Below are 19,831 nucleotides of genomic sequence, written 5' to 3' on the forward strand. Positions count from 1 at the left end.
GATTTTAAATGTGTTGAACTCACAACACTTGAAATACTGAGATATGTTAAGTCGAATAGATGATGTGAGTTATGTGTATGAAGATTAAGGTAGAGACTTCATTTGGAGGGATAGACTCTGAAGTCATTTACGTTTGGCTGGTGTCCTATTCTTGCCATGTAACAGGCCTTGTATATTATGATTGCCTTGCCCTAGCTCTCAGGGCACTTACTTATAGTCCAGTGAAGGAGGCAGAGAAATAAAAAGTCAATTATAATATAGAGTGACATGGATAATATTGAAAGAGTAGTTAAGGTTCTTAGGGAATCAGAGGAAGAAATAACCTCAACCTCAAGACTAAAAAGGAGAGTGAGAATTTGCCCAAGGCAGAGTGGTGGGAGGGCAGTGCAGACAGAAGTTCCAGTGTTGGTCAAGACATGGAGATCGGAAAGAGAAAGCACAGTACTTTGAGGAAGCTTCTTCAGATGGAGCATAGAAGGTGAAGGGTGAGTAAAGTGGCATGAATTTGCCCAAGGCAGAGTGGTGGGAGGGCAGTGCAGAAAGAAGTTGGTCAAGACATGGAGATCGGAAAGAGAAAGCACAGTACTTTGAGGAAGCTTGTTCGGATGGAGCATAGAAGGTGAAGGGTGAGTAAAGTGGTGTGAATTGAAGAAACAACCTGGGGTCCACTGTGAAGAGTGTTGTTAGCCCTATAAAGGACTTTGAACTTACTTTTTATCAGGGAGATTATTAAGTGACTTTTATCAGGGAAAGCGACATGATCACATTTGAGAATCAGATTACTCAGGCTGTGTGAAAAATGGATTAGAGAGCAGAATGGGAGAAACTAGATAAGAGTCCTTGCAATCATACAGGCAGGAGGAGATGATGATCTGACATAAACATTTTCACTTATTTAAATAAGTGAATGGATGAATGTGGAGAGCAAAGAAGTAGCATAATTCAGAGCTAAAACATTCAAATTAGAAGATCTGGTGGCTTGGGAAACCAGAGGACATGGGAGTCACCCCTGAGATAGTGATAACAAATAGTGGAAGAGGAGCAGATTTGGGGACAAGAAAGAGAATGTGGTTTTGAATGCACAGAGGTTGAGTTATTCGTGAATCACATGGAGCCAACTGAATACATGAGTCTGGATTTAGGAGAGGAGCATAAGATAATGTAAAGACTTCGAAATTATTTTCATGTTTGTTTATTTTGAGAGAGAGAAAGCACATGTGTGCAAGCAGGGGAGGGGCAGAGAGGGAAAGAGAGAATACCAAGTAGGCTCAGTACTGTTAGCATAGAGTCCAACACAGGGCTGTATCTCATGAACCATGAGATCATGACCTGAGCCAATTTCACGAAGGGTTGGATGCTTAACTGACTGAGCCACCCAGGGGCCCCAGATGCTTTTCTTAAAGTTACAGAAGTAGATGAGATCTGCATGAAGGGCTTGTCAAATGAGGAAAGAAGAGATATTCAGGCAAAACTCTGAGAAACCCCAGTATTGTAGGTACAGTTAGAGGAAAATAACCTGTAATGGAGAGGAGTCATTGAAGCAGGAAGAGGTGCTGGCAGTAGTCTGGATAGGAGGACAACGTGAACAGTTGAATCCATCCTAATTTGGGATAATAGTAGGTAGAGGTGATAAAAGGAAAATGTAAAAGTTGTACAAAATTATGGTAAGATATTTGAAGCGATCAGAAAAGGAGTGTAGATTCACAAAGAAAGATAGGAGGGGGGCCCCTGGGTGGCTCTGTCAGTTAAACATCTGACTCTTGATTTCAGCTCAGGTCACGATCTCAGGGTTCATGGGTTCTAGCCTTGCTTTAGGCTCCCCACTGACAGACTGTTTGGGATCCTCTCTGTCTCGCTCTCTCTCTGCCCCTCTTCTGTTCAAGCATACTCTTTCAAACAAATAAACAAACAAACAAACCCAAAACTTAAAAAAATAGGAGGAAGGAAACAAAAATAAAACATAACAGTAGATCTCACTGTGGTCAAAATATAGCTAAGAGAACTGTGAGTGCTAAAAGGAATAAAGTTTGTGCCCAGGGTGGAATTATTTTTCATATGTATACATTTAAAAATTATACAAAGCATGTGTAAATGTATTCTTACTGAAAGTAATTCAGGGCATAGTGAATTACAGAGGGTAAAATACTGAAGTACCATCTGTCTTCCCTATTAGCAATTTCTTTCCCAAAGCGGCCACACTCAGCAATTTGGTGTTTACTTTATATATATTTTTTTTTTTTGGAAAATTTTTTGGGCACTTCCATATATACACATTGCTGCACATAATTTATTTTTACAAAAATATATTGTAATACTTTTCAATTAATATATTTTAGTGGATTTCCATTTATATATAGCTTATTTGTATTATACATTTACAATAGTTTATTTAACCATTTTCCTGTGACTGAGCCACTGAGTTATTTGAGAATTAAGTTTTAGATCAAATGTTTTAGAGGTGGAACAATACTGGGCAGTGACAAAGTCCAGGGTGAGGGCAGAAAATTTGATTGCAGAAATAGAGCTGAGATGCCTTGGATAATAAAAATGTAGGGGGGTGGTACTGGTTGTGAGATGGCTGAAAACCAGGGGTACTGAGGGTGCCCACAGTAAAGGCAGAATATGGGATGGGCCAAAGGATGGTGATCTTTGACTCGAAGGATTCAGTGAATATGGGTGAATGACGAGGAGCATGAGAGATTCCAATGATAAGGAGGTATTGAAAAATATGAGTAGGTGTAAAGAGCCACATGAGATCTTCTTTTTTGCTTGTTTTTGTTTCTTGTCTTTTTAAAGGCTTAAGCAGGGATATTCTGAAAGGAACACTAGAGACCTAGTGACAGGGATCATGGGGAATGAGAAGTTTCTATTTGAGATGCATTTATTATGCGTAATGTCCTCCAGGCACCGCGTGGTATCTGCCAAAGCCTGAGAGGGGCGGGACAATTCTTGAAGGAGTTGAAGATGGTGGGGTTTATGGTGACAGAGGATTCTGCGGTCTCAAGTGAAATGCTTGTGTTTGAGAAGCAGTTGGGATTTGAGCCCTGGAAAGAGGAAGGCCCAAGCAGTGTGGAGTTGAGAGAAGAGGCAGGACATGAGTTAGGGATACCTTGAGTGTGGAGTGGTAGTTAGATGGCCTTATGACGTCCAAATGATGAGTTCTGCCAGCACCCAAGGACGTGATATGAGTGAGAGGATCTGAGTCCCTCAGGAGTTGGTGACCTAGAATGAGGGTGCTCCGGAGATAATTGTGGTCATGGCAGAGAGGCTGACCACACAAACCAGTCCCTGGAACTGTCACCATGTACTAGAAACAGCTCTTCTCTCCAGTGGGTAGTGGAGATAGGGGAAGCAATATCTCCACTCTAGAATACCTCTCTCCAGCAAGAGGTATTCTCCTGTCTAAGCTTACTTTCCTCATCTTCAAAATGAATGGTTACTGTCAATTATCTCCAATGTAAAAATGTATAATTCCAAGTATTATACCTCTATTTTATAAAATACTTTTTTTTCCTTCTGGGAAAATTATACTACTATCAATATTGGCATGAGAAAGTAGTTCTTAGTGTTCATCGTTCTGGGTTTCTTCAGGTTTTATATGAGGTGTGACATTTATTTAAGTGCATTTGTTTCTTTGCTGTGCTTATTCCGTGCTGGCTAGACAGCTGTCCTTGGGGTCTCTTGTCTAATTCTATGAAATTCCATTTATCATTCACAGAATCATTAATTTGCCTGTGTAGTGTTACCTCCTGAGGTTTCCTTTTTCTGAGTCAATAAACCTGAAAACTAATGTACATTTCATGTATATTGCTGGGAAGGGGCTTGGGGCTTGACATTTTCCTTTTGCTAAGGATGTACCATAATTCATTTGTTTTATGTGAGTCTTGAAGAAGGGAACTCCCAGATTAAGTGAATGACCACTAAAAAACATTCTTATGCATGTTTAGGCAAAGCTGTGTTCACATTGATTCAAATTAGAAGCAGATATTCAACACCTACTCCATGCCAGGCACTGTGCTGAGATGTCTAGGTGAAAAGAAGAAACATGAAACATGGTTTTGTTCTCAATTTATAATCGGGGAGACCAAAGTGATCATATAAATGAGTAAGGATAAAATATGTAGTATTTCTCGGTAATTAAAGAGAAGGTGTTACAAAGTGGAACTTGATTAGTGGACAAATGAATTATACAGATAGGAATTGACTTTGAAAGAATATGAGGTACCTCAAACTATGATAAATAAGGAAAACTTTGAGGGAAAAGACTTGTTTGGTCTTAGATCTCAGTGTCTTAAGTATAGGTCTTAAAGTGTATGTAGGATTTAAATATATGGACAAACTTTGTAAAGCAATGTGTAAGGGGACTGAGAGTGGTCTGAACAAACACATGGGGGTAACACAATGCATGGCATGTCTATAGTAATGCACTAGTGAATGGAAACATGAGGGCCCAGAACCTTATGATATGGGGGTTGTGGAAGCTGAGGTTAAGGAGTTTGCACTACTCCAGAGGGAATCTCTGCTCAGGACAGGGGGACATAGTTAGAACTCTTGTACATGAAGACATTTTGAGTGGCAGTAAAGAAAGAGGAAAGCATGAAAGCAAGGAAACTGCGTCTGATGGGAAGGCAGCAAAGCCCAAGGGAATGGGTCTGAATAGATGCTGTGCAGTGGGAATAGGTGAGAGGACCCCACTGGGAGAAGAGAATTGGCTGCCTCACAAGTATCTGGCCTCTCATCCCTACCCACATTCTTCGCAGGCTCATTGCCCTATTGATCCCTCTGTCTGACGTGCTGTCCTCCCATAATGTTGCAGAGTTGTCTCTTCCTTGTTTATCAAGCTCTCAGAAAGCTCTGTTTCTATACATAATTCAGTAATGTTCTATCACAATATATTACCCTGTTATCATTGTAAACTTTTTTACTATCCCAGGTATCTTACTCATCATTCATTCACCCACTGATTTGGTTGCTAAAATCTGACTCACTCGCTAAACTGGGTGCTCTGCAAGGAGAGACTTTGGTTGCAATGATCCGTGCCTGTCATCCGTGGCACCCAGAATAATGACCAGCACCTAGTAGATGCTCAATAAATGTTTATTGATAGAGAAAGGACAGAGAAGGGGTGCTATGGTGTAAACATAATTTCTTCAGTCTATTGCTAACATCAGTATCATGTATAAGGCATGATAATGAGTTTATGCTTAAGGGATTACAGACTGAAGTTTTGGTGCCAATGATGAGCAGAAAAATGTTACCCCCAGGAAATTAGATGCTGTGTCAAAGAACAGATATGAGAATCTTTATTCCCTTATCCTGAGCACCCATAGGACTGATTGAGAATTCCTTCAATTTCATTGAAAGCATTTGGTACAGGTTCTAATATATCAGCAATATCTCCAAGGCCCCTTTTCTTCCAGTGCTAACACTCTATGATTTTAAGTTACTGAATTCATAATCCAAATCAATATTCTTTTCATATAAGTGCTCAGCAAGGGTAGCCACATGCTTTATTTCACTGAAACTTCCAATATCTAAAATATTTATAAATGTTACCATAGGGGCCAATATTCATAGCTTGTTTCAAGAACCACATAATTAAATATATCTCATAACTTTGTACACTTCAGTTTTTGTTTAAAGTTTTATGATAAAAACCACTAACTTCAAAAAATGAACATTGAGATGCTTGCTAAGGTTGCATGCTATTTCTTCTACAGAATCAGATTTTGTACAGTGAGAAGTCTGAAGTGAAAACAAATTTAGGGTAAAGTATTCATTTGTGACTAACCAAGTATTGACTGAATCAAGATAAAAGTCTGAGATTTATTTATATCTCTTGTGCAGAGTTAAAATAATATCTTGAACAGAGGCATCAGAAGCATTTCAGAAAACTTGTATTTTAGTCTAGTAAACAGCCCCCAACAGACCTGTGCACATAGGGATTAGGGTTAAAGGGCTTCCATGTCTCCCCAGGGGAGTGAAGGGCATAAGTTATCCTATCTTGGCAGCAGGTGGAATGAATTCTTTCCACGAGGATGGGAGAGGGGAAACAGCATGAGCAAATGATTTGAGGTGATTAGTAATGATAAAAACATCTACTTTAAGTTATATATGCTTAGATGGAAATGCTAGAAACCTAATTCTGATTGCACAAGGGTAGAGTTTCCTGCTCCAAAAAGACTATTTCTGTTCACTCACTGTTAACAGAATATATTTAGCAGTCTAAGCATGTCATGGTGATGTTAAAAGTACTTAAAAACAGTCCTATTTGGGGCGCCTGGGTGTCGCAGTCGGTTAAGCGTCCGACTTCAGCCAGGTCACAATCTCGCGGTCCGTGAGTTCGAGCCCCGCCTCAGGCTCTGGGCTGATGGCTCAGAGCCTGGAGCCTGTTTCCGATTCTGTGTCTCCCTCTCTCTCTGCCCCTCCCCCATTCATGCTCTGTCTCTCTCTGTCCCAAAAATAAATAAAAAGGTTGAAAAAAAATTAAAAAAAAACAGTCCTATTAAAGTGTGACTTAAAGTCACACAAAGCCATAAATGAGTGGTCTGAGAGTCTTCACCAGGAGTAGTTGTAGAGGAGGAAGGAAGAAGAAAGAAAGACGAAGTAGCCCAACAGGAAGAGCATGTGTGAAAAGTAAACCAGGGCTTTCAAAAAGGGCTGTGCTTAACTTCACAGTTTTATTTCTAAATCTTGCTCAGAAGTCACTTTCTTCTGAAAAGGAACTGAGAACCAGGGCAAATAACTGTAGCAGTGTTTCTCTTCTCTTCTTGACATCTTGCAGTCTCGCTTGAGAAAATTCTCTTGATCTAGAAGCAAGATAGATAAAAATCCCATGAGCTAAAGCTATAGTGACATAATTGTGGGCTTTATCTCCTAAAAGGACCAGCCACCAAAATGTCATATAGTAGCCATTATGGGCCGCATCAAGACATGACTCAGTGGACTCAGCTGAGGTGCACTCTTATCATTCCTATCAGGGGAAGAATTGGCGTGCTTTAGAAAATGAGGGCTCATTGGTTTTTTAAGCATAGACATGAAAAGAGATGCAATGACAAAGAAGTTTATGGCCTAGCCTTAGTACATGATCTTCTGAGGTGTTTATAAATAACTGATAAATTTTCTGTCAGGATGAAGCTAGGATTTTTATCTTTTGCATGACATCAAAGGAACTTAACTCTAATATTCTGTTTGGAGCTTGGGTTTGGAGCTCTGGATCATTTTGATAATGTCTTGGAGACTTAGTCATGGAGAATCCCTTCATGATCCCTTATTCTAATGGTATTGCAAAGGGGAATGCCCTCCCATCCAGTAAACTATGGATAAATGGTGCTCAGGAAATGATAGTTGATGATGACGGTAAAAGACATATGTATATTTCAAATCCTATTCAGCCTTGAACAAGGGTCGTTCCTTGAAAATGAAGATATTGGGTTTTTTTTTACACTCTGTACAAAAAAATGCTTTTTGGTTTCCCATCTTCTATATAATAATTCTGGAACAAGATTATATCACCAATGCTTATATTTAGTTTTAATTAGCAGCCGCTTCTGAGCTGCACAATGAAATGCTTCAGTGACAGAAATGGAGAAATTTATTAGTCTGTCAGTTTTGGTGCAGAAATAATTTTTTTTTCCAAAATGCATATATTAGAGAAGTTTGCTGAAATGCAGACATTTTTTTTAAACTTGTTATCCAAACTGTAAGTCTCTTCTCAATCTCTAGGATTCTTCAACTTCACCATGTGCTGGATCACTCCTGAGTGCTCACAATCACTGTCCTTCAAGCTCTCCAAGCCTCAAGTGAGGTGGACGATTTTCATGTAGGGTTGGGAAATCTCCTTTTATTGGCTAGAGTTGTGCAGGCTAGAAATAACTCTTTTCAGAGTAATCTGAAAATGATTCTACAACTGGGACCAGGAAGTTGTATAGTGGGGTGTCTGGACATAATGGTCAAAGGAAGGGGGAGGGTGTGCAGACATATTGTATCCTGGGAAAATGATGGCAAGTGAATTTAGTGGAAATAAGTTGAGTGTTTGTTCAAATATATCTTACATATAAAACTTGATGCTTCATAGTTAGAGAGTTGAAGATCAGGACACTATAGTTTTTGTCCCCTTCCAAACAGCCTGTGTAACAGGCAGAACTATCAGCCATTCATTCAGTCATTCCACAACTATTCATGGGGCATTAACTATGTGTCAGGCCCTGTGATAAGATCTTCTCTTTCAAGCCAGAATCAAACACTGTCCTTATCTGCAAGGAGCTTGCAGCTTGAAGCAGAGAAGGTATAGAAATATTCATTTAGGGTGATGAGATAAATCAAAAGGAGTAGTTCGTAAAGACCCTGGGTAAGTACAAAGAATATAAAGCACCCATCTTTTAGGTGGGGCACAGAGTGTCAAGGGCAAAGCCCAAAGGAGATGATAACCCCCTACTCCTTCTTCAATTCAGTTATCAAGCAAGGTGGAAAGGCCTTGGCAGAGTGTGATGGATGCATAGGCATAGGCATCATGCAGCAGGGATGATTCAGGAGGCTGTAGGAAGTCTGGTCTGATTCCAGTAGGTATCCTTTTGGGGACAAGTGATTGGTTTTGAAGTTAGAAAGGTAGGTGTCCAATCATGGAAGACTATCCTTGTAAGGCATATGGATTTGAGCAAGATGCAGTGTTCAACTGTATCAAGTGTGAGAACACTGCTTAAAATCACATTTTCTTTTTTTGCAGAGTCACACATGATGAAATAGGGATTAAATGAGAAAATACCTGACACAAAGCTATAATTCCTTCAGCAATGAATTCATAAGATTTCATACTTTATTAATCAGTACCAAAGTACTTGTTGAATACTTATATTGTGCCATTTACTGCACCGGGAAAAGGAGATGCATCAGGTTAGAAGAGATATTTCCTGTTCTTAAATTGCTTAGTGTCTAGCAATAGTTAGTAATCAGAACAACACATTGTGATCATTCCCATAATGGAGGCCTCTGTAAATGTTAGAGGCACTAAAAAGATAAGAGGATACTTTTGGAAGAACTAATATTGTTAAAATGTCCATACTACCCAAAGCAATCTGTAGATTTATTTTCTATAATACTATTTTTTAATGTTGATTTTTGAGAGAGAGAGAGGGAGAGAAGCACAATGGGGGAGGGGCAGAGAGAGGGAGACACAGAATCCTAAGCAGTCTCCAGGCTCTGAGCTGTCAGCACAGCTGACAAAGTTAGATGCTTAACCAACTGGGCCACCTAGGCACCCAGAAGTCTGTAGATTTAATTCAATCCTTATCAAAATACCAACAGCATTTTTCACAGAACAGGAACTAATAGTCCTAAAATTTGTATGGAACCATAAAAGACCCCCACTAGCCAAAGTAATCTTGAAGAAGAACAAAACTGGAGGTATCACAGTCTCAGACTCCAAGATATACTACAAAGCTGTAGTAATCAGAACAGTATGGCACTTGCACAAAAACAGGTATAGATCAATGGAACAGAATAGAAAGCTCTGACCATGCTTTATGGTCAATCTATGACAAAGGGGTAAGAATATACAATGGGAAAAAGCCTCTTCAGATGGTGTTGGGAAAACTGGACAACTACAGGAAAAAGAATGAAAGTGGATCACTTTCTTATACCACATACAAAAATAAATTCAAAATAGATTAAGGAGATAAATTGAAACCCGAAATCATAGAATTTCTGAAAGAAAACATAGGCAGTAAACTCTTTGACATCAACCATGGAAACATTTTTATAGGTATGTCTTCTCTGGCAAGGGAAACAAAAGCAAAATTAAACTATGGGGACTACACCAAAATAAAAAGATTTCGTGAAGGAAACCTACAAAATTAAAAGACAACCTAGTGAATGGACGAAGATATTTGCAAATGTTTCCAGTAAGGGGTTAATGTCCTAAATATGTAAAGAACTTAAGCAACTCAAAGCCTCAAAAAACAAATACTCCAATTAAAAAATGGGCAGAGGACATGAATAGACATTTTTCCAAAGAAGACATCCAGATGGCTAACAGACACATGAAAAGATGCTCAACGTCACTCATCATAAGAGAAATGCAAATCAAAACTACAATGAGATATAATCTCACACCTGTCAGAATGGCTAAAATCAAAAACATGTTTCTAAAGTGTTGGGGAGGATGTAGAGGAAAAGAAAACCTTATGCATTGTTGGTGGGCATGCCAACTGAGGCAGCCACTGTGGGAAACAGTATGGAAGTTCCTAAAAAAAAAACTTTTTTAGATAGAACTGCCATAAGATTCAGTAATTCCACTATTGGATATTTACCCAAAGAAGACAAAACCACTAATTCAAAAAGCTATATGCACCTCTGTGTTTATTGCAGCATTATTTATAATGAGAGATGGAAGCAACCAAAGTGTACATCCATAGATGAATGGATGAAAATGGTGAGGTGGATATATATCTACACACACACACACACACACACACACACACACACACAATGGACTATTAGCCATCAGAAAGAATGAAATCTTGCCGTTTGCAACAATATGGATGGAGCTAGAGAGTATAATGCTAAGCCAAATAGGGCAGAGAAAGGCAAATACCATATGATTTCACTTGTGGAATTTAAGAAATTAAAGAAATGAACAAATAAAAAAATCAAAACAGACTCTTATATACAGAGAACAAACTGGTGGTTGCCAGAGGGAGGTGGGTGGGGAGAATGGGTGGAATAGGTGAAGAGGATTAAAAGTTCATTTATCATGATGAGTACTGAGTAGTGTATAGAATTGTTGAATCATTATATTGTATGCCTGATACTAATATAAGACTGGATGTTAATTATACTTGAAAGAAAAGGATCTTAGTTTTTCTTGGAGGTTTCAGGAAAAAAAAATGTCACAGAATAAGGCTTAATGTACCTTTTGAAAAAGGAGTAGGAACTTTCAAGAAAGAAACATTGCTCTGAAGGAGGGTAGAGGGCATTCCAGGAGGAAGGAACAGCTCATTCAAAGGCTTAAATGTAGGGAAAGGTAAAATAGGAGCTTTCTGGAAGAACACACAGGTCAAAGGGCTAAGAAATTATGATTGAGAAAGAAGACTTCCTTCTATCTTCTATGGAAAATGGTAATGAAAGTAGTGGGTTCTCCAACTGTGTAAGGGTGGGAATATCCTTGACCATCTAGTTTGATGTGAAGACTGCTGGGCATAAAAGCTTTTGGGGTCGGAATGTTTAGTTATTAACTGGAATCTACAGAAATTCTCTGCTTGGTTGAAATATCACAATTAAAACAATAGAGGAAGAAGCTTTGTAGAATTAAACAATCTTGTAAAAATGGGCATAAAGCTGAAATTATATATGCTACTAATTTGAATATGCAGATCAGAGAGACAATATCAAAATGGTAATATCTGCATTTTAAAGGGCTATTTATCACTGCTTCGCAACCTACTATTATTGGACTATTACCTTGATGATTAAACTTTTCAATTATATGTTGCATTGTATTAGGCTTTATACAATCATTAATTAGTTCACTCACATAAAACCCTGTGAGGAAGCAGAGAGATTTTATTACCCACTGTTTCACAGATGAGAAAACAAAGGCAACAAGGTTAAGTGGCTTCCTGAATTTTTCCTATCGGGTCTGAGGCTGGCAGGATGGGAGTTGGGCCCCCCTGCATCACCAGCCTGGCACGGCTCCTTTTGAGTTCTGCTTTGAGCCTTGTTCTCTCCACTAATTGGGAATGGGTGCCCCTGGTGTTCTTGAAAATTAATGATATTCAGTGCTACAAGATGTATCTGTCACAGCCTATGTTTGTTTACTTGTGGCAATTAGCGGCCATCTGCTCTGGAGGTGATAGTGTGAGGACCTCCTCCTTTGGAAATACTGACTTCCAGGAATGAGAGAGTCTTCCAAGGCTCAGGTTGTTAGGGAAGGAGAGTAGACAAATGAATAGGACCTCAGGTCCTCTGGAAAGGTGGTAGAGGCCGCATGCCCAGCACCAAGGGAGGAAAGCAAACTAAGCTGTTTATTCTCTGTTCTTGTTGCTTTTCCTTTTTCTCCACTGTTTTCAAACCATACCCCCCTTTGCTAGTCAAGGTTCCCACTAGACTAGGAAAGGGGGTGCTGAACAGGCAGTTTAGTCTCCTCGACCTTGACCTTCTACCCAAATGACCAAGTGTGGCAGAATTTGGAGGATGAGCCTGCCTCTACACTTGTTCACGAAGGGCTCCCTGTGCCATAGAAATGGCACGGAGGAGCCACATGAGATGAAAAGCACAGGACCAGACAAGGGACAGGATAGAGAAAGGAATTGCATGGCAACAATTAATGTCCCTAGTGACTGCTTTGTGGAAATGTTCTGCATCTTTCAGGATGCTGAATTTGTCACTTGACCTCTGTCAGGCATTCTCGTGTCAGCAAGGAGACCCAGCCAGAGTGGAAAATAACAGGAAATGTTTTAAAAAAAAAAAGCATGTGTGTATGTGTATATTTATTGAAGGATAACAGATGTACAAAAAGTTACACACATTTGATGTATACATCTTGATGAGTTGGGAATATACATACACCCATGATACCATCACCACAACCAAGGTACCAAACCTATCCATCACTTCCAAAAATGTCCTTATTTTTGTTGGTGATGGTGATGGTAGTGGTAAGAACACATGAGCTCTATTCTCCACATATTTTTTAAAAATTTTAATTCCAGTGTAATTAATATATGGTGTTACATTAGTTTCAGGTGATTCAACCTGAATCAACACTCTCATATTAACTCCGTGCTCATCAGGTTAAATGTACTCCTAATCCCCTTCACCTGTTTCAACCATTCACCCACCTACCTCCCCTCTGGTAACCATCTGTTTCTTCTCTGTGGTTAAGAGTCTATTTTTTGGTTTGTCTCTTTTATTTTTTCTTTGTGCTTTTGTTTCTTAAATTCTATGTATGAGTGGGGCACCTGGGTGGCTCGGTTAGTTGAGCATCCGACTTCAGCTCAGGTCATGATCTCACAGCTCGTGAGTTTGAGCCCCACATCAGGCTCTGTACAGACAGCTCAGAGCCTGGAGCCTGCTTCTGCTTCTGAGTCTCCCTCTCTCTCTGCCCCTCACCCACTCGCATTTTGTCTCTGTCTCTCTCAAAAATAAATAAACATTAAAAAAATTCTATGTATGAGTAAAATATATGGTGTTTGTCTCTGACTGGCTTATTTCACTGAGCATTATACTCTCTAGATCCATCCATGTTGTTGCAAGTGGCAAGATTTCATTCTTTTTTATGGTTGAGTAATTTTCCATTGCATCTATATACCACATCTTCTTTTTCCATTTATCTATTTATGGACACGTAGGTTGCTTTCATAATTTGGCTATTGTAAATAATGCTGCAATAAACATAGGAGTGCACATGTCCTGTTGAAATACTGTCTATGCATTCTTTGGATAAATACCTAGTAGTGCAATTGCAGGATCATAGGGTAGTTCTATTTTTAATTTTTTGAGGAACCTCTGTACTGTCTTCCACAGTGGCTGCCTCAGTTGGCATTCCCACCAACAGTGCATGAGGGTTCCTTTTTCTCCACATCCTCACCAACACTTGTTTCTTGCATTTTTGATTTTAGCCCATTCTGACAGGTATGAGATGATAGCTCATTGGGGGGTTTGATTTGAATTTCCCTAATGATAAGTGATGTTAAAGCATCTTTTCATATGTTTTTTGGCCATCTGAATGTCTTCTATGGAGAAATGTTTGTTCATTGCTCATGTCACTACCCAATTTATTTTTATTATTTTTGAGAGAGAGAGAGACCGAGTGTGAATGGGAGGAGGGGCAGAGAGAGGGAGACACTTTTTGGGTGTTGAGTTGTATGTTCTTTATATAATTTGGGTATTAATTCTTTGTATGATAGGTCACTTGCAAATGTCTTCTCCCATCAGCAGGTTCTTAGTTTTGTTTGTTGTTTGCTGTGCAGAAATTTTTATTTTGATGTAGTTCCAATACATTTTGTTTCCCTTGCCTCAGAAGACATATCTATAAAGATGTTATAGCCAATGTCTGAGAAATTACTGTCTGTGCTCTCTTCTAGTTTTATGGTTTCAGGTGTCCCACATTTAGATACATAATTGATTTTGAGTTCATTTTTGTGTGTGGTGTAAGAAAGTGTTCCAGTTTCTTCCTTTTTTTTTTTTTTTTTGCACGTAGCTGTCCAGTTTCCCTAACGTCATTTGTTGAAGAGACTGTCTTTTTACCATTGTATATTCTTGCCTCCTTTATCACAAATTAATTGACCATAAAGCATGGGGTTATTTCTGGGTTTTCTGTTCCATTTATCTTTTCCATTAATATGTCTGTTTTTGTGTCAGTACCATACTGTTTTGATCACTACAGTTTTGTAGTATAACTTGAAGTCTGGAATTGTGGATACTTCGGGTTTTTTTTTGTTTTTTTGTTTTGTTTTGTTTTGTTTTTTTTCTTCAAGATTGCTTTAGCTGCGTGGGGTCTTGTTTGGTCCCATAAAATTTTGGGATTTTTTTTTCCAGTTCTGTGAAAAATGCTGTTGGCATTTTGATAGGGATTTCATTAAATCTGTAGATTGCTTTGAGTAGTATGGACATTTTAACAGTATTTGTTCTTCCAATCTATGGGCATGGAATGCCTTTTCTTTGTGTCATCTTTAATTTCTTTGGTCAGTATTTTATAATTTTCAGAGTACAGGTCTTTTGCCTCTTTGGTTCAGTTTATTCTTAGGTATTCTTTTATTTTTTATTTTTGGTGCAATTGTAAATGGTACTGTTTTCTCAATTTTTCTTTCTGCTGCTACATTATTAGTGTATAGAGATACAGCAGATGTCTGTGCATCAATTTTGTATCTTGTGAGTGTACTGAATTCATTTCTCAATTCTAGTAGTTTTTTGATGGAGGGTTTTCTGTATAGGATCATGTCAGCTGCAAATAGTGAAAATTTTACTTCTTTCCTTACCACTTTGGTTGGTTTTTATTATCCTCAGCATAATTTAAGGTGCTCAGTATTGTTAACCATAGGTATATATTGTGTAGCAGATCTCAAGAACTTACTCATACTGCATAAGAAACTAGGTTCCCAAATATTTAAATGACATGGCTGATATGCAAGATAACCAATTCCTCGGATTCCTGGCTGCATTCCATGGCAAACCCTGCTAACCTGACAAGTGACTCAGGTGAAACTGTTTTTCTCATTCTTACTCTGCACCTCAGGCTGAAATCTTGATTTCTGAGAGGAATCAGCTGAGAACATTTCTATTTACTCAGAACATTTCTGATTACTTGGAATTATGCATTTGTGCCTTATTGATGGATTTTTTTTTCCATTTTTAGGCTGTCTTTGTATGCACACAGTGTCATTTTTTAGCCTAATCTCTCATAAATGACAAAACATGCCTATCCTGTGTCTCCTACCATCATTGTTGATGCTGCTTTTCCAGTGGCTCTTTCTTCACCTGTTGTCAAAAACCACCAAGGAGAGCACAGATCTCAAGTCTAAGGTTGTAGAAACCCGGAAATTAGTACCTCTCTTACTTGCATCCTTTTCAGAACGTTTGTGAGGATGATGGCTATGGCTAACACATGAGGTGTTTTTCCAAAGAAAGGATTCAGAATTGATGATTTCTGGTGTCTTTGATAGTGTCGCACTCCATCTGGCTCCCATTGGCTTGTGAAGCCTAGTGTGCACACCTCTTTCCCATTCCATGTCCAGTGATGTTGGTAGTTTGAAGTTGACTGTAGTGGGTATGTTTAGACAGTGGCAGTTGGTAGACCTTACACATCAGGGCTGCTGTTTTGGAAAGCCAGTTTACCAGGCAATTGGTACTACTGCTCATGGCCAGCAACATGGTCTATTACAGGTGTTTCTATCTGATATCCTATTTATATATCATGATTCAAAGCTTTCAGGTGTTCAATGTGTTAAAATATGGTACTCATAAATGTCCCTGGCCTTAGTCATACTGGAGACAGGTTGGAGAGTGAGCCCAAGGAGCAAATTCCTAATCTGAGTCCTATTTCAGATTGCTGGCATGTTTTGGAGAAAAGAGTTCAGGTCTGGAGTCAGGAACCTCATGGGTGTGCCTGTGTTATGTTACTAATCAGCTGTACCTTATAGGTCCATTACTTGTTCCAAGAAGCAGATAGATTAGAATCTTACAAATGAGAGGGCTGTATTTGGCCAGGATGAAGAGTATGAGTTTGGGAATGAGACAGACTTGGTTCAGAACTTGGGTTTGCCCTCCATCAATTCTAAGATTTATCTAAGGACATTAAATAATCAATGTGGTTATAATGATTAGGTAAAGTAAGCTTTTAAAAAGTGCTTAGGGCTCAATAAATGGTTGGTGATATTATTAATAATGCTTTGAACATTCTATACAAACATAGGGGCATTATTATTTTTTGACTTCAGTATATGGAACATCCATCATGATCACTTTGTCTAATTCCGGCTTAGAATAAATGTTCATTTAAAAAAAAATTAGTGAAATTCAGTAGGGTTATTTCCAGTACAGTTCAAGTTAAGATGATTGACTTACCTGACTAACCACACTCCTTAGAGAGAAAAAGAGTTTTTGCTTCAGATAAAACATTTTTGGCAAAGTGACTGAAAGTTGTCCTTCAAAAATCTAAAGAACCTGGTAAGTGAGGCAGGCTGGTAATAAATTGCCTTAATAGATGTAAGACATTATAGATTTTATCCTGGGGACTTGAGAGTTGTCATAAAAATGGCACTTACATTCTCATTTCTTGGGGGTTGTTTGTAAGATTCTTGTAAGTGTTCCCTGGGGAATTAACCTATTCACATTCAGGCTGAGTATAGAAATGTTCTGAGCTGATTCCTCTCAGAAATGTAAATCGAGTTGAGCTCCACATTAATGCAGTACCAGGAAAGCAGCACCCCTTTGTCATCACCCCCAGCATAGAAAGCAAATGCGGATTTGATTGTTTTTCTGTGTGTAGAACTATTCAGGAGGCAATATGGTCTGTTCATGGTGAGAAAAATATTTCACCTATCAGGGTCATTAATTCCATTCCTTTAGGTTAATGTCTTACTCCTGAGGAGAAAGTAATCGTGAAATAGTTACTGGGCTGCTTGACAAAAGGCTCTCATTCACTGTGTGAGCTAAGGAGTGATAACTGAGCCTTCCTTTGAAAGGAGAGTGTAAGTGCTTGCTGGAAGGACTCCTCAGCTCTGAGGTCCTATAGAGTACAGGCAACTTTGGACTAATTGCTTAGATTTTCTGAGTATCCATTTCCACATTTGAAATATAAGGAAGATACTTGCTCTTCTCTAGAGGGTAATGATAAAGATTACAGGAGCTCATATATGCTCCTGTATGCGTAGTAGAGTGGTAGACTTTTGGGTGGGCACAGATTTTGAACCAATGTTAATCTTTTCCCCATTCCCAAAAATTGGTTGTTAACTTCTGTTTGTTTGTTTGTTTTAATCAGTGGTTCTATTTAAAATATCATAAGGAAGATTTGGTGGAGTGGCTGTGACAGCAAGTGTGGGGACCACTGCAATGGAAAATAGAACTTGGCAGTGGTGGGGAAAGATCAGGCTCACCTCTGAGTACAAATATGTCATGAGCAAGTGGGAATTTATGGGCAAGGAGCAGGGTGGTGAAAAGGAGGACAAGAAAACATCAAGGCTAAGGGAGAAGTATGGCTAAACAAGACCTTGACAGGATTCTCTTGAAAGCAGGCCAGGGTGATCAGACACCATCTGGGAGGTGGTGTAGGATGAGGAGCCTGATTAGACAGGGAGGATGGGGTCTGGTTAAACTGACTTAGCAAGACTCTTGGCTAAAGTTGGACAGTGCAGAGATGAATACAGAAGTACAAAATTCAGGCCTAACTCCAAAAGAGTTCAGGGTAACCTAACTGGAGTTTTGTCAGGGAGAGAATCTTGGTCACTTCCTGGGGTACCTCTGTTTCTGATTGCTGAGATAATGGGTTGTGACAAGGGGGTGGGAGGGTAGAAGTAAAGAAAGACCAGAGCTAAGGGCATTGCCCTGAGAGGTGAGTCTGTGAGGCAAGCTTCAGACCTCTAGGAGGCCTGTTTGTGGCCAGCCAGGTGCAGCACAGGAGCAGGGAGCCTGGAGGAGTCCAGGGCAAGCCTCTCCTTCTTGGCAGTTTTGCCTGGGCCACCTCAAGGAACTTGGGGATGTCCTGCCAATGGAAGTGCTACAAAATTTCTTAGAATATGGGACTCTACTTGGATTATTATTACTTTTTTTTTTTTTGAGAAGGGGCCCCATCTGGACCACTTACTAGAGGAAATAAGTCTTTTGACTGACAGTTCCAGTCCCCAAATTGAACATAAAGAGAAAGAGTGGTAGTTTGTAAAAGGTTCCCAGGAAAATATAATTGTTGTTTAAAAAAAAAGTAGGCCAGACCAGTCAGATGGATAAAGATGTATGGGTTAATTGCTGAATCTGTGTCTCACCTGCATCTTTTATGTGGCAGATATGAATGCTTTATAGGTAATGAGGTCCTCACAGGAGAGTTACGGCCTATCGGCCTGACATTTGTAAAGCTGTAAAATGTAGGGCGAGATTTAACAAGCAGGATGAGCTGCCCTCCTGCATATTAACACAATTATGCACCTATGCACACATCTAGGAGTAAATAGTGTATTTATAGCATTAGGATTCTCCAAAGGATATTAAGCAGACATTGCAATTTGCATTTTAATTTTCTTACAAGAAAACCTTTCTGTTGGTCTTGAAACTTCGAGGAACTCTAAGCCTTTTTAGCTGCTACAGTGATCCCTGTTTTTGTGCTATGTATTGTGGCAGGTCTGGCAGTACCGAAGGCACACTCAGGTGTTAGGGATGGAGGCTGGGGAGGAGGGTGGTTCAAGCTTTCTTACCTGGCAATGCTGCTGCACTGGGAGGCCAGAGGTTCTGCAGAGCCAGGAGGTGTCAGTGCCCACCTCCACGTTGCTGACTGACTATTCGTCCTATTTGGTTTTGCTGTTCTTTGTGTAACTTCCTTCCCTAAATGCTTTGGTGGTACCTAAAAGTCTGTTATAATTGCCTAACTCTTGAAGTACTTTTATTTAAAGTGTGAGAATAAAGCTGACATCTTTGGTCTACTAGAAGACATAAAACAGGTTAGAGAATCGGTTAAATGTGGGAGAGATATGTCAGCACTGGTCTTTCCCTTGAACTATGTTTTTCTGTTGTGAACCCACAGCCTTTTTGCAGCCTGAGATATGCTCCCCTGAGTCACAGAAGCTTGAATACCTGTTCTTTTTCTCTGAAGCCCTCCAGCTCTGAGTCCCCCACCTTCTAGCAAGGCTACCCATATCCTGGGGGATATTGAGAGGTTGGGAATCTTCAGTTTATTTGGGAGATCAAACTGGAGCTGATAGTTCACTGTGCCTTTGTCCTCCTTAACCCATAGTCCCCCAATGTCTGCCTTTTCTTGAAGGCTCAAAAAACCCCCAAATCCCCAACAATCAAGAGGTAGGTTCTCTATCTTCCAAGCTTTTTGCTGTTCAGACATCCTTAAAAAGACAGTGTGGATCAAAAGCTGGTCAGTGCCTCTGTTCACAAGATACACAGAAATGTGAGACCCATGGAGAAATCTGTTCCAATGCACAGATAAACATACAGGTGAATTGGATGATACTCATTGTGTTAGTTTTCTAACTAACAGGTGACATAACAAATTGCCACAAGCTGGTTGACTTAAAATATTAGAAATTTATTATTGCACAGTTCAGGAGCTAGAAGTCCAAAACCAAGGTGTCAGCAGGGCCATGTTCTCTCTGAGGCTCTAGGGCAGAATTCTCCTTGC

The sequence above is a fragment of the Prionailurus viverrinus genome, chromosome D3 (assembly GCF_022837055.1).
Source record: "Prionailurus viverrinus isolate Anna chromosome D3, UM_Priviv_1.0, whole genome shotgun sequence".
NCBI classification, from domain to species: domain Eukaryota; kingdom Metazoa; phylum Chordata; class Mammalia; order Carnivora; family Felidae; genus Prionailurus; species Prionailurus viverrinus.